General features: G+C 45.5%; 1 protein-coding gene across 2 annotated transcripts in view; it reads left to right on the top strand.

Moving 5' to 3' along the window:
* The first annotated feature begins 2970 nt into the window (after window positions 1–2970).
* Window positions 2971–17964, top strand: part of SLC6A1 (solute carrier family 6 member 1) — a 57658-nt gene continuing 42664 nt past the window's right edge. The window contains exon 1 of one of the 2 annotated variants that reach the window (XM_035337679.1): window positions 2971–3133. The gene's annotated coding sequence lies outside the window, so the exon portion shown is untranslated. Of the gene's footprint in view, window positions 3134–4389; window positions 4689–17964 lie in introns of those variants that run through there. The other variant, XM_035337680.1, reaches the window with a different exon arrangement.

The following is a 17964-nucleotide window of genomic DNA, read 5'->3' as shown; positions in this document are numbered from 1 at the left end:
AGGAAAGGAAAGGAAAGGAAAGGAAAGGAAAGGAAAGGAAAGGAAAGACTGACCACAGGGATGTATTTTTTGGGGAAAGAAAAAAAAAAAGTATAAATGTTACATTTTGGAAAGATTACACTCTGGAATTGTTTAAGCAGTTGACAAATAGAATGATCAGAGCAACCGTCTGTTCTTGTGTCATCTAGAACAGCATTAAAAATATAACACTGTAGCTTGTAAGGTTTAGCAGTATTAAAACTGGTGCGAGCACAGTGACAGCAATAGCTCTTAAACCTGCCAAAACAAGTACTGTCTTGCTTTGTACTTATCAATGTAACTGTCTTCTTCCTTCAGGACTGCAGATAGCAGCTTTGTTTAAACTAATTTTCAGTTTCCTCAATTGAACTATCATATGTTCAAGGTTTCAGCCTTCAACCCCCCCCCCACTACTGACTTTATTAGATTGCTAAGACACTGCCTCATAACATTTCTTGCCAAATGCACACTTAGACCCTCCAGCTCAGCCAGGTTATGCCAAATTCCAGGAAGTGGCAGTTCAATCCCACTGGAATGCTTGTCCTTCATGTAAATCCCTGGACTGTTTTCTGAATTGATTAGGCACCGAGACACTCCAGATTTACTCCCTTCTTCCTCCCAGAAATGCCTGTGTTAGAACATGTCTTCCCACGCAGCCAAGCCCATGCCCACCCAATGTGTACTTCAGGGGTGTCAGTGGTCAGTCACCCTCCTGCGGGGACAGGTTCTGTGCATCCAGGAACCAGGCATTCTATGGATTCCTCTAGGTATGTCCTTCTGAATCACCAGCTTGCCAACAAAGCAGGTGAAGCCTAGCACATTTAAAAATAATCTGCAGGAAACTCAGGGAAAACCTCACAGTTTTCCTCCCCCACAAGATCTTTAAACAGAAGCTCCCTTTTCTTGGATGTTTATAAGGCATTCTGCAGGATACAACAGCATTACAAATCAGATAGTAAGTTCAGTGGAGACACGGACATCTTTAAGTGTAGGTACCAAGAGCAGTATAGGTACCAAGTGTCAAGAGCACCACAAGCTTGTGCAGTTTGAGCTGAAATCCATGGCGTATACTGGCTGGTTCGACTAGATTTGATACTTCAATGTTAGCTTGGACAGGTCTGCGTGCCTTGTGAGGCAGTATAACTGCAGCCCCCCAGATCTCTGGGTTATGATGACAGAGCAGTAGCAGATCTTTTTCAAGTCAATGAACTGTAGCATGACATACAGTATTGAGCAGAACTTTCCACTGGACTCTGTCACAGCTTTCCTAGCAATTAAATCTTAAATAGTTAGAGATTATGACTGGCTCCAAAACAAATTACAGACTTCTTCCTTTCAAGGAATGCAGTCAGGAAAGCTGTAGATTGGAAGGATGGGTCAGAAGGAAATCAAGTATGGGCTAGCATTTTGGCTCTGTGACACTACAGTACCTGTTCCCAAGCACATTTGTTTAGTCGGGTACTTTTAACTTTCCAAAAGTCTCAGGGATCATAACCTGAGCAAACTGCATCAAGGTGATCTTGAGATCTCCTGTCTTAATAAAGTTGCACTGAAATGCAGATCACATGCAGTGACCAGCTTATGAACAACAATATGGAAACAATTGTGCTAGGTCGCTCTGCACAGTGTTGGCTGTTAATGGAATTTGCCGCAGAATTTATTCCCTAATGCTGAGTTATTCTCCAAAGTTGGAACTCTCATGTAAAAAGAAATGTATAGCCCTAACATAAGTATTCCCTGTAATCAATGAGCAACAGTGTTGAACTCTGCTAACATATTTTCTACATTAAAATTCACAAGAAAATCATTCACGATTCTGAGCAATCTGGCAACCTGTCCATAACTAGTTGGGTTTCAAAAGGGCAATTACCCATTCTGTGAGATGTATCTTCTCTACCTGCACTTTCTAGTAGTAAATGTGTTTGTTTGTATTGCTACGTGATGAGCATGTGTTAAACATTATTTCATGCTTAATACCTAACTTCACAAATACCAATGTAGAAATTAAGAAAAGAGGAAAAAAAATGGTGTAGGTTCATAATCCACAGAAGCTGTGTTTTAGTGCAGGAACTGGAAGGACAGGATATGGGATTGACTCCTCTAAGACAAAGATGAGTACTTTGATCCTGCAGCCAGAGAAACCAGTTTGTCTTGAAAAACTCTCTAGAGAATGTCCTTTTGGTTCAGTCCTCTGACCATTTGTCGCCACCGCTCACTCATTTCAGCTACCTGGGAAAGTCAAATGTCTTTTCTTCTACTAACGGCTGTCTGTGGCTGCCCTTGGTGGGACAGGGGACAGCATCTGCTCTGCAAGCCGCGGGCCAAGGCAGTGTCGATCCAGCGCGTCCCCACCAGGGAAGGTGCCCTCCGGGGTGAGCTGGCCGGGGATTTCTGACTGGAAACCCTACGGTGAGAAGGTGTCATGCTGAAAGGGATGCTTTCTGCTTCACTGCAGCTGTTGTTTTCTTCCTCCCCTTCCTCCCAGGAAGGGGGTGATCCTGACCATTTCTTTTTGTACACTTTGAGTTTTTTGGAGAAGTCTGGAAATGTGGCTGTCTCAGCATTTCCAAAACACGGTTCTAAGCTCTCCTGTTTGAAATAACTTTACACGTAGAACTGAAAAGCTTGGTCGGAGAGCGGTCAGTGTGTCAAGCAGACCCCACACTCGCGGTTCTTGACTTCTCTGTTCAACTTTTTGTAACTCGCCCGGGGGGAATCGGGCAATCGCCGAGCCGTGAGGGAGCGGAGCTCCGCGGCGGCTCTGCCTGAGGCGCTCCTCCCGCCTCACCTGGGGCGGGCGAGGGGGCAGGGGCGAGTCGGTGAGCGGGGCCGCCTCCACGCAGGCGGGTGAGGGGGTTCGGGGGGGCGGCCGAGGGGGGCCGTTGCCCCCCCAGAGCTCCTTCTCCTCAGGGGCGGAGTGAGGGCGGGCAGGGGCGGCGCGGGCCCGGCCCCGCTGCTGCGCGGCCGCTGCTGCGCGGGGAGGGAGCGGCGGGCGCCGAGCTTCAAATGAACATTACCGGCGCTCGGCGAGGGCAGCGCCGGCGGCTCGGCCCGGTTGGCGGCGTTAGCGGCGGCACCTCATCCTCACCCTCACCTTCCTCCGCCACGGCGGCAGGTAGGCTGTGCGCGTCTGGCGTGCGAACTTCCAGCCTCGCAGCCTTCCCCGCCGCGGCGGCTCCCTGAGGCGAGGCGGGGCGGGGGGCGCGGGGCGGGAGCCGTGAGGTGAATCCCGCCGGGAGCCGGGCGGCGGCGGGCGGCCGCCTGTTGCCGCCGTGCCGGTGGCGGTCGGGGCGCTTCGTTTCTCGCCGCTGCCCGAGAGCTCGGAGCCCTCAGAGCTTTCCCATCTGCGGGTGCGCCCCTGCCCGCAGACAGCAGGGGAAAGGCGGGGCTGGGGGCTGCGGGGCGCTCCCCGCGGCTCCGCGCCCCCGTTCCAGCGGAGGGCTTCTCCTCGTCCCAATAAAAGTTACTTCCAGGGCGGGGAGTGTTTTGTTTTCTTTCGTTTAGCCTGAAATGTGCCGGTGTGCTCTTAGCCCCGAACGGAGCCTGGGTTTGCAAACGCCGTTCCGCGTTTCCAGCGTGTTGAGAACGCATTTAAAGGCTGAGTTACAATTTCAGCTCACGTATTACGTTTGCACAGGTCCTTTGGCACTTGTCTAAACCGCGTTTTCAGCAGAGGAGAGTGAACTTAAAAGAAAACGGGGTCAGGCGTAGATCCCGGGCATCAAACCCTGCTCAGGTCCAGGAATAGGCACGGTCCCGCTCCCGGCGCTCGCCGCTCGTTTCCTACCTCGTTGGCATTTCTGACAGCCCCTGCAGCCCGTCAGCTAGGTGGTTTTCGCTTAGTTTACTGCAACAAACATGGTTTCTAAGCCCGTGTTCTTACGCAATTGCATTGGTCGTCCTTGACTCTAAAGGGCTTGAGGTTCTGGTAGAGGTTGTGGCTGGTCTTAAAATAGTAAACTCTGTTCAGCGCAAGCTCTTTCTCTTCTCGGTTTTAGGGTTTAGATTTGTAGAAAAGACGCTGACTGTGAGGGAGCATGCTAGGGAGAAATAATGAGCTTGGATATTGAAAAAGGTTAAGGGGTATGTTTTATTTTCATTGTTCTGTACTGGACGCAATGGAGTTCTGAAGTTATTGTCTGTCTCGTGAAGTCTGCAAACAAGAACTGACGAATATTTCTCTCCCAGTAAGTGGGTCAGATGATAACATCTTCTATTGGACCTTGTACTTCTGTATTGGACAGCTTTGGTTGCTAAGTAGCTATGAATTTCTAATCCCAAAGTAAATGATGTCATAATGACATCACCACGTCCTTTCACTTGATTGATTCTCATAAGAGAACAGTAATGAGATTTGATATACATGTCCCATCTCTTTAATATTCTTCCTCTGCTTCAGGGGATTTCCTGACCTGCCTGGCAAATTCCAATGAATCGCAGTGAGCTCTAGTAAAAAGACATTGCTCTGGAGACCGGGTGGAACGTTAAAGGGACAGTGGCTGATCCTGGTCGCCTCCAAGCCCGAGGAACTTGGCAGCTAATATTTTCCGTGTGGAAACCTAGAAATGAAGGACAGCAATATAAAACTTGGAGTTTTTAAATTGACTTGCAGGTGCTAAGGGGACTTGAATTTCACAGACGCTCAGCTTGTTCAAATTGGCTCTAATTGGGTATGTGGAGCTTCAGCACTTCTCAGGACCAAGTCACTTAATGTGTGTGAATCTGAATGCTTTAGATGGGGCAGGGGAACGGGGAAAACATAAGCTGGTATCTTCAGTTGCTAAAACAAATTTAGTCGTAAGGGTAAGTAGGTGAAATCAGTCAGAAAGTGCCATGTTAGTACTGTTAGGATTTTTTTTTAAGCTAACATTGTTTAAGCATTGGTAAACTTGGGGCATTTTAATATGAACATTGCCATCGTAAGAAACTCCTCGTAGCAGAGTTCTAAATCTCTGGAGTATGTGGTATGTGTAACAACCTGATGTTCTGTGTTTCTTCACAGGCTAAAGGTATGAACGATGCCATTTGGTGACGATCAGGGGCTTTTACAGCTTATCTTTATTGTGTGTTTGTTCATATGAGCTGGGGTCTGCGTAATTACTAGGCACTGGTGTTCATGATAAATAGCCGTGTTGTGATAATCGACTTACTCATACCCAAAGAGTCTGAAATATTCTAGGTAGGGATGTGCGGGTTTTATGTGTGTAAATCTCCCTATTTCACATGAACATGGAAATGGGGAAAAACAAAGCAATTCTCATGTCTGCCTTGTTCGATACGTAGTTTTGTTTGGTAAAGTTAAATGCTGAGTCTGTCTCTGGCATTCAGGGGCTGCATCCTCTGATCTCGTTTGATTCCTGGATATTGTGGGTCACTACAAATGCATTGCGAACGTAAGCACCAATTTCTTAGCGAGCAGATCGGTGGTTAATGCATTTGCTTAAGGTACTGGCTGCTGATGTGGTGCTTCTATTATCGTTAAAGTACCGCAGTGCTGATGGCACTATTAAGTATAGCACAGTGGTAATTGAACATGAGGACTGTGAACAAGTGGAGTAGGAAGGTGGTGGGGGAAGAGGTTTTTGACTATATTTGAATCTGTTCATTGTGTAAGGGCAATCCAAGCTACAGATGCCAAAAGGAAATTTCTAAATAATCTGTAAGAATTCTGCAGTCATCGTCCTATCTGCAATGACAAATTTCCACAAGCTTTAGATGCTTTCTGAGATGACTCAAGTATGAACAAGTGATTTGGAAAAAAAATATTATCTCTGAAGAGAATCCTTGGTGACAATTTCTTTTCATGTTATCTTAGGATTTTCTACTTACCATGACTACTTCTAACTCAGGCTCGCATTGAATATTGGAAGTGAAAAATGAATTTGGACTTGGGGACATATCTGTGCCTTTCAACTGCATGTTAGATGGTCATCCGTGACATTTGCATGGTTGTGCTTTTAATATGGTGACACATTTGGTTACGTAAAATGCAGAAAGCGGTGCACCTCAACGCCTTTGTGAACGCTTGTAATGCAAGGTTGATGCTGCAGTCCTGACCTCTTTGAACAGGCGATGACAGCGCAGACGTGGCCAAGCAGAGAGACGGTGAGCACTTCCACTGCCGTGACAGATCTCGCCTTAAAAGACAAGGTCAATTGTTGCAGTGGTTCGGTAAAGCAGTGGACAAGGCAACAAAGTCTTTTGTTGTACAAATAGCAATAAGAAATACAGACTTCAGACTCGTGCTGTCAACTCTAAGATTAAGCTGTGTTCAAATCGCAGGTGAATTATCTGGTATCTGGCTTGAAAAAACAACAATTGGTTTGATATTAGTGAAATTCTAGTGCCTGAGATGTGTTGTTCCCCTGCTTCCAGAATTATGTCCTTTGGCTGGCGGTGTAAGGGTAGTTCACGTCTCAGCTTTGTCTTTTGTTGTAAGCTTTGTGTCAGAATGGACTGAACTACCAAGTTTTGACCTTTTTTACTTATATATTAAAGGGGAGAATAATACACACATATCTGAGACTTCCACAGGCCACTTGTGAGTGTTTTATAAAATAAATGCCAGCAGTTGGATCCTTGAAATGTGTTTTGCTCAGTCAAATTGAAAGAGATCCTGAAAAGCAAATCCATCCACACCTGGATCTCCTTTACCATTGAAGAATCTCTGCTAGCTGCGTAGAGTGCTGCTTCAACAGTGCAGGCAGGATTTGGCCTGTGACATAAGAGAAAACAAAAACATTTTTTAAAAGTATCTTTGTACCTGCACTCTCCTTTCAGTTATGAGGGAATTTGAAGAAAGAAAATATCATAGTGTAGCATGAAGAACAAACTGTTTCCAAGAAGAAATCCTTTGGCTTTCCCCCCAAATGTATTTTGCAATAGTCTTAACTGTTCAAAATCTGGCCGACAGTCCAGGTAGAGAATGCAGAAGATGATGTCCACATCCTTTGCAGACTGAGCACTAAAGGCTGCCCTCAGCTGCACTGGTGGAGCTGGAGTAATGTTGGCGTGAGTGGTCATACTCTCTCTTTACCCCAGAAAGAGACCCATCCCATTCATATTTAAATTCTGGTATTTCTGTGTTACTACTCTAATCAGACTTAAATGTGGAGAAAATACCACTTCCTCGACAATAATTCTGCTTTGTACTGGGTTAATTACAGCTTTTCATTACAAAAGATGCTACAGGGAACCCACAAGGCATAGCAGGTGCGAGCCCTTTGACTTCAGCTATAATTTCTGCACTGCTTTGAGTAATCACTTTGGTGTCTCACAAGTCCTGCGTTTGTCTTACTCTGTAGGAATTCTGGTGTGCCACTGTTGTCTGCAGAAATCTAAAAGAAATGAAATTGAATCCAGATGTCAGCCTTACGTGCTGTAGCTAAGCCTCCATATCAGATTTGACAAGGTTTAAGTTAAGCATGCTGAGGCATCAATTGTTCCAAAAATCACTTCACATCACAAAATCACTTCTGAAAATTCATTGTCTAGAAATAGAAGTATTACTTAAGGATGATCAAGAGAGTTTTGCTTTTTTTTTTTTTTTTTTTTTTTAGAAAGCTAGAAAAATCTTGATTTATGTCTTTATTCACATTTGGTATTTTAAGAGAGCTGTTGTTAGCAAACTTAACGCTGATTTTAGTCTGAAGTGCCATCTTAGAATTGTCTTTGCATAAATTAAATCTTTTCTGTACAAAGTAACTTAAAGTATGCTTAATTATTTTAATGTTTAATTAGCGATGTTATAATTATCCCTGCCCAGGGCAAGGGCATTGGAACTAGATGATATTTAAGTCTCTTCCAACACAAACCATTCTATGGCTCTATAGTGAAAAGCACACAGTGAAAAATCAGCCCTACTGATACCAAGTGTTTGCATGTGCCTTCCAAGCAGTGCCTACACAAGTTGAGGTTCGTTCTGGAACTTTTGCAAAACTGTGTAATGAGACCAAAATCTAGGGCAGGAGATGGGAAGGAAAAATCATGGCAGCTGTGAATAAATACACAACGTTTTTGTTTTATACCCTTTCAGTTACTGATCAGTGTATTGCTTTCAACAGGAACGAAAAATTCTTAATATCAGACAGATAATTTCCATGAATTCTGCTTGTTCAAGAAATTACTCCCCCCCCTAAGTAAAATAGATGCAATTAAGCTCAAGATACAAGCTATTTTCTCAGGGAAGTTTGCTCAGAGTATTCATCACTTCTGAGTAGTTGTTGGAGTGGAGGGAGAAAGTTTGTGCAGTCACTTTTCTCCTTACATCACCTTTCTCCTTCAATTTGCCCGTGAAGGTGAAGGGCACACACCAGCACCTCTTCATCAGCCTGAGCCCTGGAATCAGTTAGTTTGGGGTTCAGTGGTGGAGCTTAGGGGAAGGGGTTTGCTTCTCGTGGTGGTTTGGGGTTTTTTTGGTTGTTTGAGTCTGACAACTGATACAGTGCTTAAAGAAAACATTTTTCTCTGTCTCGGTGATATTGCTATTTAACACATCTTAATTTCAGGCTCTGCCAACTGTTTCCCCACCGCACGACTATTTTCTCAGTGAAGCTGAGATGAAATGAGGCAGCTGTTTTAAAACAAGTGTCGCACGAATAAAACATGGCCTCCAGTTGTGGTTACAACAAGGGGGCACTGTTTAGTATTCTTCTCTCTACCTCTTTTGTTTTTAAAGGCTAATGAAAGCCTAAGGAGATGTTCACAAAACCACACGAGCACAAATCCTTATTATTGCACTGATGATGAGCCATGATGCCGGAGGTTTTGCATGCTGCATCTTTGCCTTTTGTAAATGCTACACATAGCAGGAAGGGAGAGAGAAAGTGACACAGATGCTTTAATTATGATTTGATTACAGAACAACCAGAGGAGTCTCTTCTGAGGAATGTGCAATTAGATATAATTCTTAGGACTAGTTACCCTCTGAAAATAAAATTATCTGGGATAATCTGAAGTGTGCTTTTACATTCAAAAAGATTATCATTCTGCAAGAATCTTGCCCTTGGTGTGATCCATCATCTCTAGCTTAACAGATGTGTCTCAATGTAATACAATGTCATCTTCTTCCTCAGTTGCACCTGGCTCTCTTCACCCAGCAGTCCCAGCTTAGTGCCCACTGCCGGTCACGTGCGTGAGGGTGGCACAGAGCCTGCATTTGAACTGGGAGCAAGCAGCCATTCCTGGGTCGAAGCACAAGACAAGAGGAGCATTTTAAGCATTCTTGGAGCACTTTTTTGCTTTTAAGGACTAAAAGCTGTTCAATCTCACGAGCAAGAGAACTGGAGCTGTGTAAACTCGTTAGGCATGTTCTGAAGGGAAGACATGACAGGAAAGCTCCCTGCCTTTTGCTTTTGCAAACTACTTAATAGCAGAAAACACGTGGTTAAAAGATTAAGCTTCTTTGTGGGTTTAAGTTATACAAGTTCCATTGATTTCACTAGCTGACAAACACAAGTGAACAACTCAAAATCTGTCCAGAGCTAAATAGCAGCATGCCTTCAGCCTAAAACGTAAAGACAGTTAAACCTTGAGTTACATCCTTGGATAGCAATCGTGTTGCCTTCACTTTTCAGAAAGGAGCTTGCCCGTATCAGGCATGCAGTTGATTAAACAGCGGCTTGCACCTGCCAGCTGGTGAACAAGGAGGTGAGAGCACGAGCTGTGGTGCAGGTCAGGAGGCTTTCAGGTGGCAAGCAGTGGAAGTTTTTCTTCTATTTTCTGTAGAACGTATACCACTTCTGCTTTAAAATCCTTCTTCAAGAGTAACATCAGATGCTCTCCCTGAACTACTTCTCTCCAGCCCAAAAGAGCAGGTCCTGCCGGGGTCCTGCCGTTGTCCTGCTGGGGCCCTCCAGGCTCTAGCTGGAGATGTGGTGTTTGGTTGGAGTCTCCAGCGTATGCGAGACCTGCTCTGCCCACAGAAGCCATGTGAGATTAGGCTTTGCTGATCTTGATGCTTGGATGCTTTCTGAAGGGGTGGAGGGCTGTAAGAGCAGTACTGGCTGCCTTCATTCATCTCACTGACGTGTCTGTTCTAAGCCTGACCTTGCTTCTCACCTTGTGTGCCTTCAACAGCAAGAGGGACACCTGCTACTGACCGGGGCCAAGGCAGCTGGAAGAGACTGTGACCAAGGTGCTTCAAGCTTACTGCCCTTTCTGAAAAGGTGCTGAGCACAATTAAGCTTAAGCGTAGCTAAAGCTGGACTGTGTTCAATAGCCTGTCAGCCTCCTTTGTCAGTCAGAAGGGCACTTCCTAGTGCAGTGTCTCCAATGTTTCTTTTTAAGAGCCCTGAAACCCTCCAACCTCCAGCCTTTCTGTTTGTACTGACCCATGTGTATTTCAGGTTGCCAAAACCACTAGCTAGCAACTTAGGGATAATTTTTCAGGGGTCACTTTAACAAATTGGGTTATTTGTTTTCTGCCTGACGTTCCCTGGTTGGTGACTAAGTGTAGCTTTGCATTGAGCTGTGCAGAGCGTAACGATGCTGCTGTCATGCTTTGTAGAAATGCTTAAATACTAAATACCTCCCACCTTCCCCACCCCCAAAAGAGAGTGGGGTTACTGAGAGAGAAAGCTGCCTTGAAGTATCTAGGGACAATTTTATATAAAGTAAATAGAGACTGCATCATAGAAGCTATAAATTTTGATAATAGCCCTTTAGAACTATTGGACATAAAAATTAGAATTAAAATTATTTTCTTGAACTCTGCAGATAGTGACAAACGCGATCCTTCTCAACAATAAAGACAGATCTTGCTATCCATCCATTGCAGCGTTACTTTGATGGAAGGTTACCCATTACAAACTTCATGAGCTGACTGTTATGTTGTCAGGAATTAAAAGGCTAGGGCGAATTGGCGCTCCGTTCATCTCCCTTAGTGAAGACAGTTATATAAGCATTGCTTCCTCTTAGCTGATGGAATTGCATCTCCCATGCTGCTTCTTGCTCTCCGTGTTGCTTATAGATTAGCAAAGCAGAGCTAGCTGTATTTTCTGCTTTTCTTGTATCTATTCTTGAGGCTTATTAGCACAAAGTAGCTCTGAGCCGTGGCTTGGACACCAGAGATTCTGAAAGGCTCCAATAGCCATAATAATGGAGCTGGATGAAGGATGCTGGTTGCCATGGGAACGGTGCATGTGCCACACAAGATAATGTAACTGCTGTAGTGCAGAGATCCGTACTGCATATTGATGGCAAGATTTCTTCAATTCCTTACAAATTTGGGGCTTTGCGCTCTCTGTTCCACCCAGCAAGTGAGAGGTGCTTAGCAGCTGGACTGAATCCAGAGGGGTTTTTGCTGATTTGGAAAAAGTTGCCCTTTTTTTTTCATGTGAGGGGAGAGGAGGGGGCCCCAAATGCTTGAGACGATTGCTCAGTTTGCAGCCTGCCCTTGTGGAGCCGACAGCGACCTAAGTGTTACATTAAACTGGATTACTGGAGCGGTGGAGCTGAGGCGCTGCGGGTGGGTGCCGGGAGTTAAGGGTGACAACAGAAGGCCCTGCGACCCTGCGTGCCCCTTGTGCGGGGTGTCACCCACGTCCCTGCCTGGGACTGGGCTTCCAGTCCGCCGATCGGTACGTGGTGTGTGTGGAAAATAAGGACGACACCCTGCCGTTCTGTTAACCAGCTCCGATAGATCGAGCTTTGGCCTAGGCTTCCTGGGGATGACAGCAGTGCCAACACCAGCAGCCTGAAGGCTGCATCCCCAGAGAAGCAGCTCTAGAGGCCCCTCTGTCCTGTGATCTCACGGCACTGGAGCTGAACCCTTCCCTCTGCAATGCTTCACAGAGTGGCTTGTCCCCAGGACACCTGCGCAGTGTGGCTTGTCTCGATTGCTCTTGTTGGTAAGCAGCTGAAAAAATCCTCTCTTTCAGCTTGTTGAGGAGGAGTCTGACTAGTGGTGGAGCTGTGCAAAACGTTTCGATACTGAAGAAATGTCAGTCACTGATAGTCAGGAGGGTGAAGGCAGTGTTGGTCATTGGGGAAGACAAACCAGGTGTTTTAATTTAGAGGAATTCTGTGTGAGCAGGACCACCCTTGGATATGGTTTTGGATGAAGTAGGGTCGTCATCTTCTATAAATATCTGAAAACCACGCTTTTTGAGGTAGCACTATCTACCAGGTTGGCATAATTCTGGTGGGCTGCTAGAATTGTCTGCAGTGGTCGATCCAAACAAATGGATCAGGACTGGTTTTGATATCGTTCTGCAGCCTAGGTTTTCTGGATCCCAGAATAACATCACCAAGCCTGTGATAATTAACCAAATAGGTCAGACTCTCACTGGCATAAACGAGCGGAGGTCTGTCAGTGGTCTCATTAGTGAAGCACAGCATCACTGCAGATAAACTCTTGCATGTGATCTCAGTGAATGCTCATATTTGGGATCCTTCTTCCTTTGCTCACGTGAGATCTGTGCTGCATTCATTCCTCAGCTGTGTAATTACTGATCCGATGGGGTCTTTTGAGATGATGTATGCTGTCTCATGCCTGCTTCACGCTATCTGAATTGCCAGCTGTTGTCTGTATCTACCTTTCATGCATCAGACCTTCAGGAACTGAGTTGGTGAGCTCTTCTGGGTCTGTGCTAAAGGTATTTATCCTGAAGGAGAGGCAGGTAACTCAGAGTATGTGAGAGATTTATTTGCCAGAAATGTGGCCACGTTTAGAAATGCTAGGCTGCTGGGCTCTGGGAGCATTGATTGCAGGGTAGTGTGAGTTTGATCAGTCCAGGTCAGCTCAAATGCAGTGCTTCAAACATCCTTTCAGGGCTTTCTCCTTCACTACTCACTGTTCCTGTCTTTGGGTCCTACCACCACGTCCCAGCTGTGCCAATTCACAGACCTGTTTGTACAGGATCGGCTCCTCCAGAGTTCCTCACAGCCGGTTTGTCATCTCTCCTATCGTGCTTTAACGTTTTCTGGGGTTATGTAAGAGTTCACGGGTGAAGTCTTTAGTCTTTTTTAAACAAAATATATGCTGAATTTACCAAATGACCTAACGGGTGAACCTGGACATGAGACGTTGCCTTAGATGCCTGTAAGCATCCTGGCAGAGTGAAACCCGCCTCTGGCAGCATCAGTCACCCACCAGTCTGGGAAGCACTGCAGCCACACACAGCACCCGGGGCTTCTCCTGCCCCGCAAGCCCTTCGCAGGCAGCTCCTGCAGAAATGCAGCTTCAGACCTGCTGTCGTGTGGACAGGAATTAGCCACTCGTGGATATGTACATACACGCTGTACGTGCATATACTCTACAATGCTGGCCTTTTCCTCCTGTTAGTTACTTTCCTGCCGTCATTTGCTGATGTTTAAGATAATTGTGTGGATTAAACTGTGCTGCAGTAAGACAGACGTGAACACGCTGAAATTGAGTGTCACTTGTAACTTCTGTTTTGACCTCTGCTGTGCACCCAGCTGGAAACGGAGTGTCACGGTAATGAGGTGGTGTTATGGCTCTGGATGAACGTGGAGCACTGGCACATCATTGTTTGTCACTTGTTTGTCCTTGGATGAAACATACTGCTTCTTTTTTTTCTAAAGAAATACTCAGATTTTAGCTATGGGCATATATGTGTCTAGAAATGCACGCAGCAGCCTGGTTGTAGGTGCCTGTGAAGAACACAGGTGAATATACTTGCTCCTCTTTGCAGCGTTTTATGGTGCTGATGGCTGTCAGTCTATTAGACTGGTCCCAGGAATTCTCAATGTCAAACAGTGCTGCTGTTGATAAAGGCAGGGACTGAGTTTATAGTATGATGCTTTCCTTTTTTTTTTTCTGAGTAAAGGAGTACTTGAGAGGCTAGATTATAAACACAGATGAAAGAAAGGGAATCTCCTGCTGTCGCCTTGATTGCCGAATGCGTTAAGTTTCCCGTTGCTGTAACACCAATGTGACGTTCGGTGACTTGGTGGAAGCGTGCTGATCCTGGCAGCGGCTGGTTCTGCGTAGCGCTTTGTGTACAACATCTGTAACTCTGCCTTGCTTTCTAAAGCTGTAGAAATTGAGTGATGCTAAAGGAATGACTAACGCCCTGTAGCTGAGCAGATTTTAGGGGTGCCGGCCCGCTAAGAAACGCATCTGCCCTCCCCTGTCCCACCAAAAATTACCAAAAACTCTGGCACATGAGATGGCTGGTGGATTGAACCTGATAACGTCCCAATAATAGGCATGTGCAGCTGACAGGGGAATAAGTATGAATCCTCTGAAGAGAAGAGCAGGGAAGTGGGCCCAACCCTTGCCTTGGAAAGGTCAGGGACAAGGCACCATCAGTAGTTTTCATTAGCCATGAATCTGATCCACAGCATCTAGGAACAGAGGAAGGGTTTTTGCTGTTTATACCCATACAACCAAGCGGAGACTGCTTTGGCTGTTATCATCCAGAGCTCCGTCTCCAAGTGCTGATGCCAGCCATTAAGCCTTCAAGAGGAAGCGGTAATACTGACAGGGCATAGATATGCTTGGCAGAATTCATCTTCATGGCTGGCTGTAAAAGAAGATTGATAGTTCTGCTTTGCGCTGACACTCGGAGGACGGCTTAAGGAAGATCACTTTGCCACGTTTGCGTTCAGTTACTCCAAGTCTATCCATTTCCACTGAGCATAAGGATTGCTTTGATTTTACGCAAGAAGAGTTTCCAAGGGGGTGCTAGGTTTACACAAAGAGTTGCTAAGGGTCTTCAGGGGACTTGACAGATTTACAGACAGGTGACATACCACTGGTATAGTCTCAGTGGGAATGTGGTTTGATTATAAATAATAAAGAATTGGAGATGTTCAGGGACAATGTTGAAAAGCAAATTGGGCCATGGAACACTTCAGCTTGTCTCCCCACAAAAGGGAACTGAACTGAGACTCGTGGAATTTGTTTATTATAGCTTTATACTTTTTTATAATTAAATGAGCTTCAGCATTATGTTCCATTTCTTTATGTCTTCATGGTAAAGCAGATTGCTTAAAAATAATTGGGTAGTTTATGAAGGTAAACTCATGGGAGGAGTTAGGGATGTTAAATGGAAATTACCAAAGAATGGGTTTTCTTTTAATCGAGTGTGTATATCTTAGCCAAGTTTATAACGGACAATAATGGGCTTGGAGAAAGCCTAGGTGTACCTTAGGTTCTGCCTTAGGTGGGACTTCAGAAAGATAATTAAACTGTCGTGTGTGGGGTGGTTTTCTGTTTGCTTTTTTATAAACCACTATTATTTGCAGATCACGTCTGTGCTAGCACTGGCAGTATTAGAAAGGCAACCCTATTCAGTTTTTCTTTTGTCCTTTATATAAGGACTTGCTGCCTTGTCTTCTGAATAACACAAAAGCTTTTTTATTACTGAGGCATACATGCTGTCTGAGCAAATCCTCTAAGATGCTGGTTTCATTGCATGAAAGCATTATGTCTTCCTTTTGCAGCTATTTTGGAAGATGCAGAAAATTGCAGCACAAATGCATCGCAAGGGCAGGGCTGCGGACGTGGTGATTTGCTTCAAGCGGTTAAAGAAAAGTTCTGAGAGGTGCTGAAGATGTGGCACCTAACTATGTGAATGCCCATCTACCTGCTGGTTAAAAGCCACATGCATTGTGGCTACAGGTTTATTCTCTTCATTTATGCTCCCATTACATCAGGGGTGAGATGGGAGGTGGGCGAGTAACCTTCCTTTGCAGGTTATGTAGGTGTTGCCCTGAAGTGCATTGTGTTCAGGCTCCTTCAAAAGCTGGTGCAGCTCATTTTTGCTACAACATATTGTGTGGATTAATCACATTCGCATATTGCAGTCAAGATGAGCTGCTTCTTCGTTCCACGCAAACAGGCTACAAATCGCACTGGTGATGGGTGACACGGAAAAGCATGCAGGACAGCACACAGAAGTGTGCGGTTTTCTTCATCGTGGGGGATGAAGGTGTGCAGATGGAGGACAGTTAGGCTGCTCACAAATAGCTTTCTATTCTCAAAGCATCTGAACTTGCAGCTCACAAAGATGTGCCAGTTGTGCGTCCCTTGTGGGTAAAAAGACATGTAAATAATTAACACTACAAAGGGATGGCCATAGTAAGTGCACTGTTATTCTATAGCAGGCCTTGGTAGCTTCCTCCGGTTTTTTAAAAGCCACCTGCCTGTCCTGCTGCACGTGGGAGGCTTTTGGTAACGCTGGAAGAAGCGACGCAAACCAGTGCTGGAATGATTGCTGCTTGGCACTGCAAGAGCAGTTGCTCCTCTTTGGACCTGTTGGGTTGAAAGAATAGCCAAAAAACAGAACTGCAGGCATTCTTCACATTTTGTTCACTGTTTTATTCTACTTGGTCTCCTACTTTTTGACTTTATGGTAAAAAGACAGCCTGCTGTAAGTAATTCAGCCTTTCCCAGGAGGTGAGGGATTTGGTACTGCTTGTCTTGAAGGCGTTAGCTCTGAGTGAGGAGCTGGTAGCAGAAGAGCTTTGAATAGCAGCAGGCAACAGGTAACAACCCCAAATGGCAGCACATTGGGCTTGCCACTATTTCTTGCTTGCCTTTGGATTCTGAGCAGCAGCAGCAAAAAAATTTAGGTTCAGAAATGCTGTAGCCTTTAAAAAAAAAAAGAAAAGAAAAAAAAGCCAAGTTGTTGCTTGAGAGATAACATCGGGTCAAAATGTGGTGCACAAGTGATTGCTATGCTTTGGCTGGCACATGCCAGATGCTATCTTGCATGAGAGCAAAATGTATTGCTGTCTCAAGATAGCTTTTCATCAGTGCTGTGTTCGTGCACTTCAACGGAGAAGAGAATGGCTGGTGTAAGATTTACGTGGGCGCCAGACGTTCTGCTGGGGTGGTTTCTGTAGAACACCATGCGAGTCTTTCTGGAGGTTCGTTACACTCGCGTGCCTTTCCTATGGGGCTGGAGGGAATAATTCTGCTTGGGACGGGAGCAGGAAGGCAGCTGGTAGGTTTGTGGGAAGTACTGCTTTTCCTGAAGCGTTTGATTTAACGAGATGTTAGGTGTCCGGCGGTGTTTCTTCATGACATTTCTGCCTTCAGGATGGAGGGCTTACTCATGGCCGGTAGAAACAAGTGCTGCTTTTCCAGCAGGAAGCTCTTGTAGCAGACAGCTGGGAGGCTGGATGTGTCAATGAGAAAGCCCAGGGACTTCCGCAGAAAGCTCTGACCCCACTGCCCTCGATACACTTAGAGCGGTGGACGGTGCAGTTCTGTGCCTTTAGATGTGGTTACAGGGAGCATAAAAGATTGGCTGGAAGACTGCTGTGCTGCCATGCTGCTCTGGGCCCATATTTTCACTAGGAACATTGAATCAAGCAGTGTTCTGTCTGGATGAAGATGGCCATCATGAAAGAATGTCGTTTCCACTTTTTTTTTGGGGGGGTGGGGTGGGGTGTTAATTCATTCCCTGCTACCTAGTGTCAGTGTTGCTGCCACAAATTATTTCCCCTTCTGGAACGGCAAACCAAGAGAATCTGCATTCACTTTAGAGCAAGGCTCCATATTTCATTTGAACAATGATGACAGCTTCCATAAAAGCCAAGGTGAAACTCTCTCTCTGGTTGAACGTGCAGAGGAATCTGAAATTCCTAATACTCCATTGAATGATTTGTGTTTGAGGATGTCTAAACTGTCTTGCAAACAAATGTCTTCAACATCACGGTTTATTTCTGGGGAGCTTTATTTAGCAGGAGCATGAGCTATCACTGCCATGTAACAGTCGGGATTCACAGCTTTTGTGAAAGATCTACTACTAGAGGAATAAAGACTTCCTTTGTTTACAGGAGCCGGGGCGGGGGGGGGAGCACCCTTCAGGCTGTTGTTTATAGCTGCTGACATGTGATAGAACAGGAACATGCCTTTGCTTGTGGAATCTGAGATTGGCATCTTTGCAGGGAGGGGGAATCTTCAAGGGTAGCTTACAGCTGACACTTTGTCATCTCGCAGTGATAAGCCCTAAAAAGAGCTGTTGTATG

This window comes from Oxyura jamaicensis, chromosome 12 (genome assembly GCF_011077185.1).
Source record: "Oxyura jamaicensis isolate SHBP4307 breed ruddy duck chromosome 12, BPBGC_Ojam_1.0, whole genome shotgun sequence".
NCBI classification, from domain to species: domain Eukaryota; kingdom Metazoa; phylum Chordata; class Aves; order Anseriformes; family Anatidae; genus Oxyura; species Oxyura jamaicensis.
This window is presented reverse-complemented; position numbering and strand designations above follow the sequence as displayed.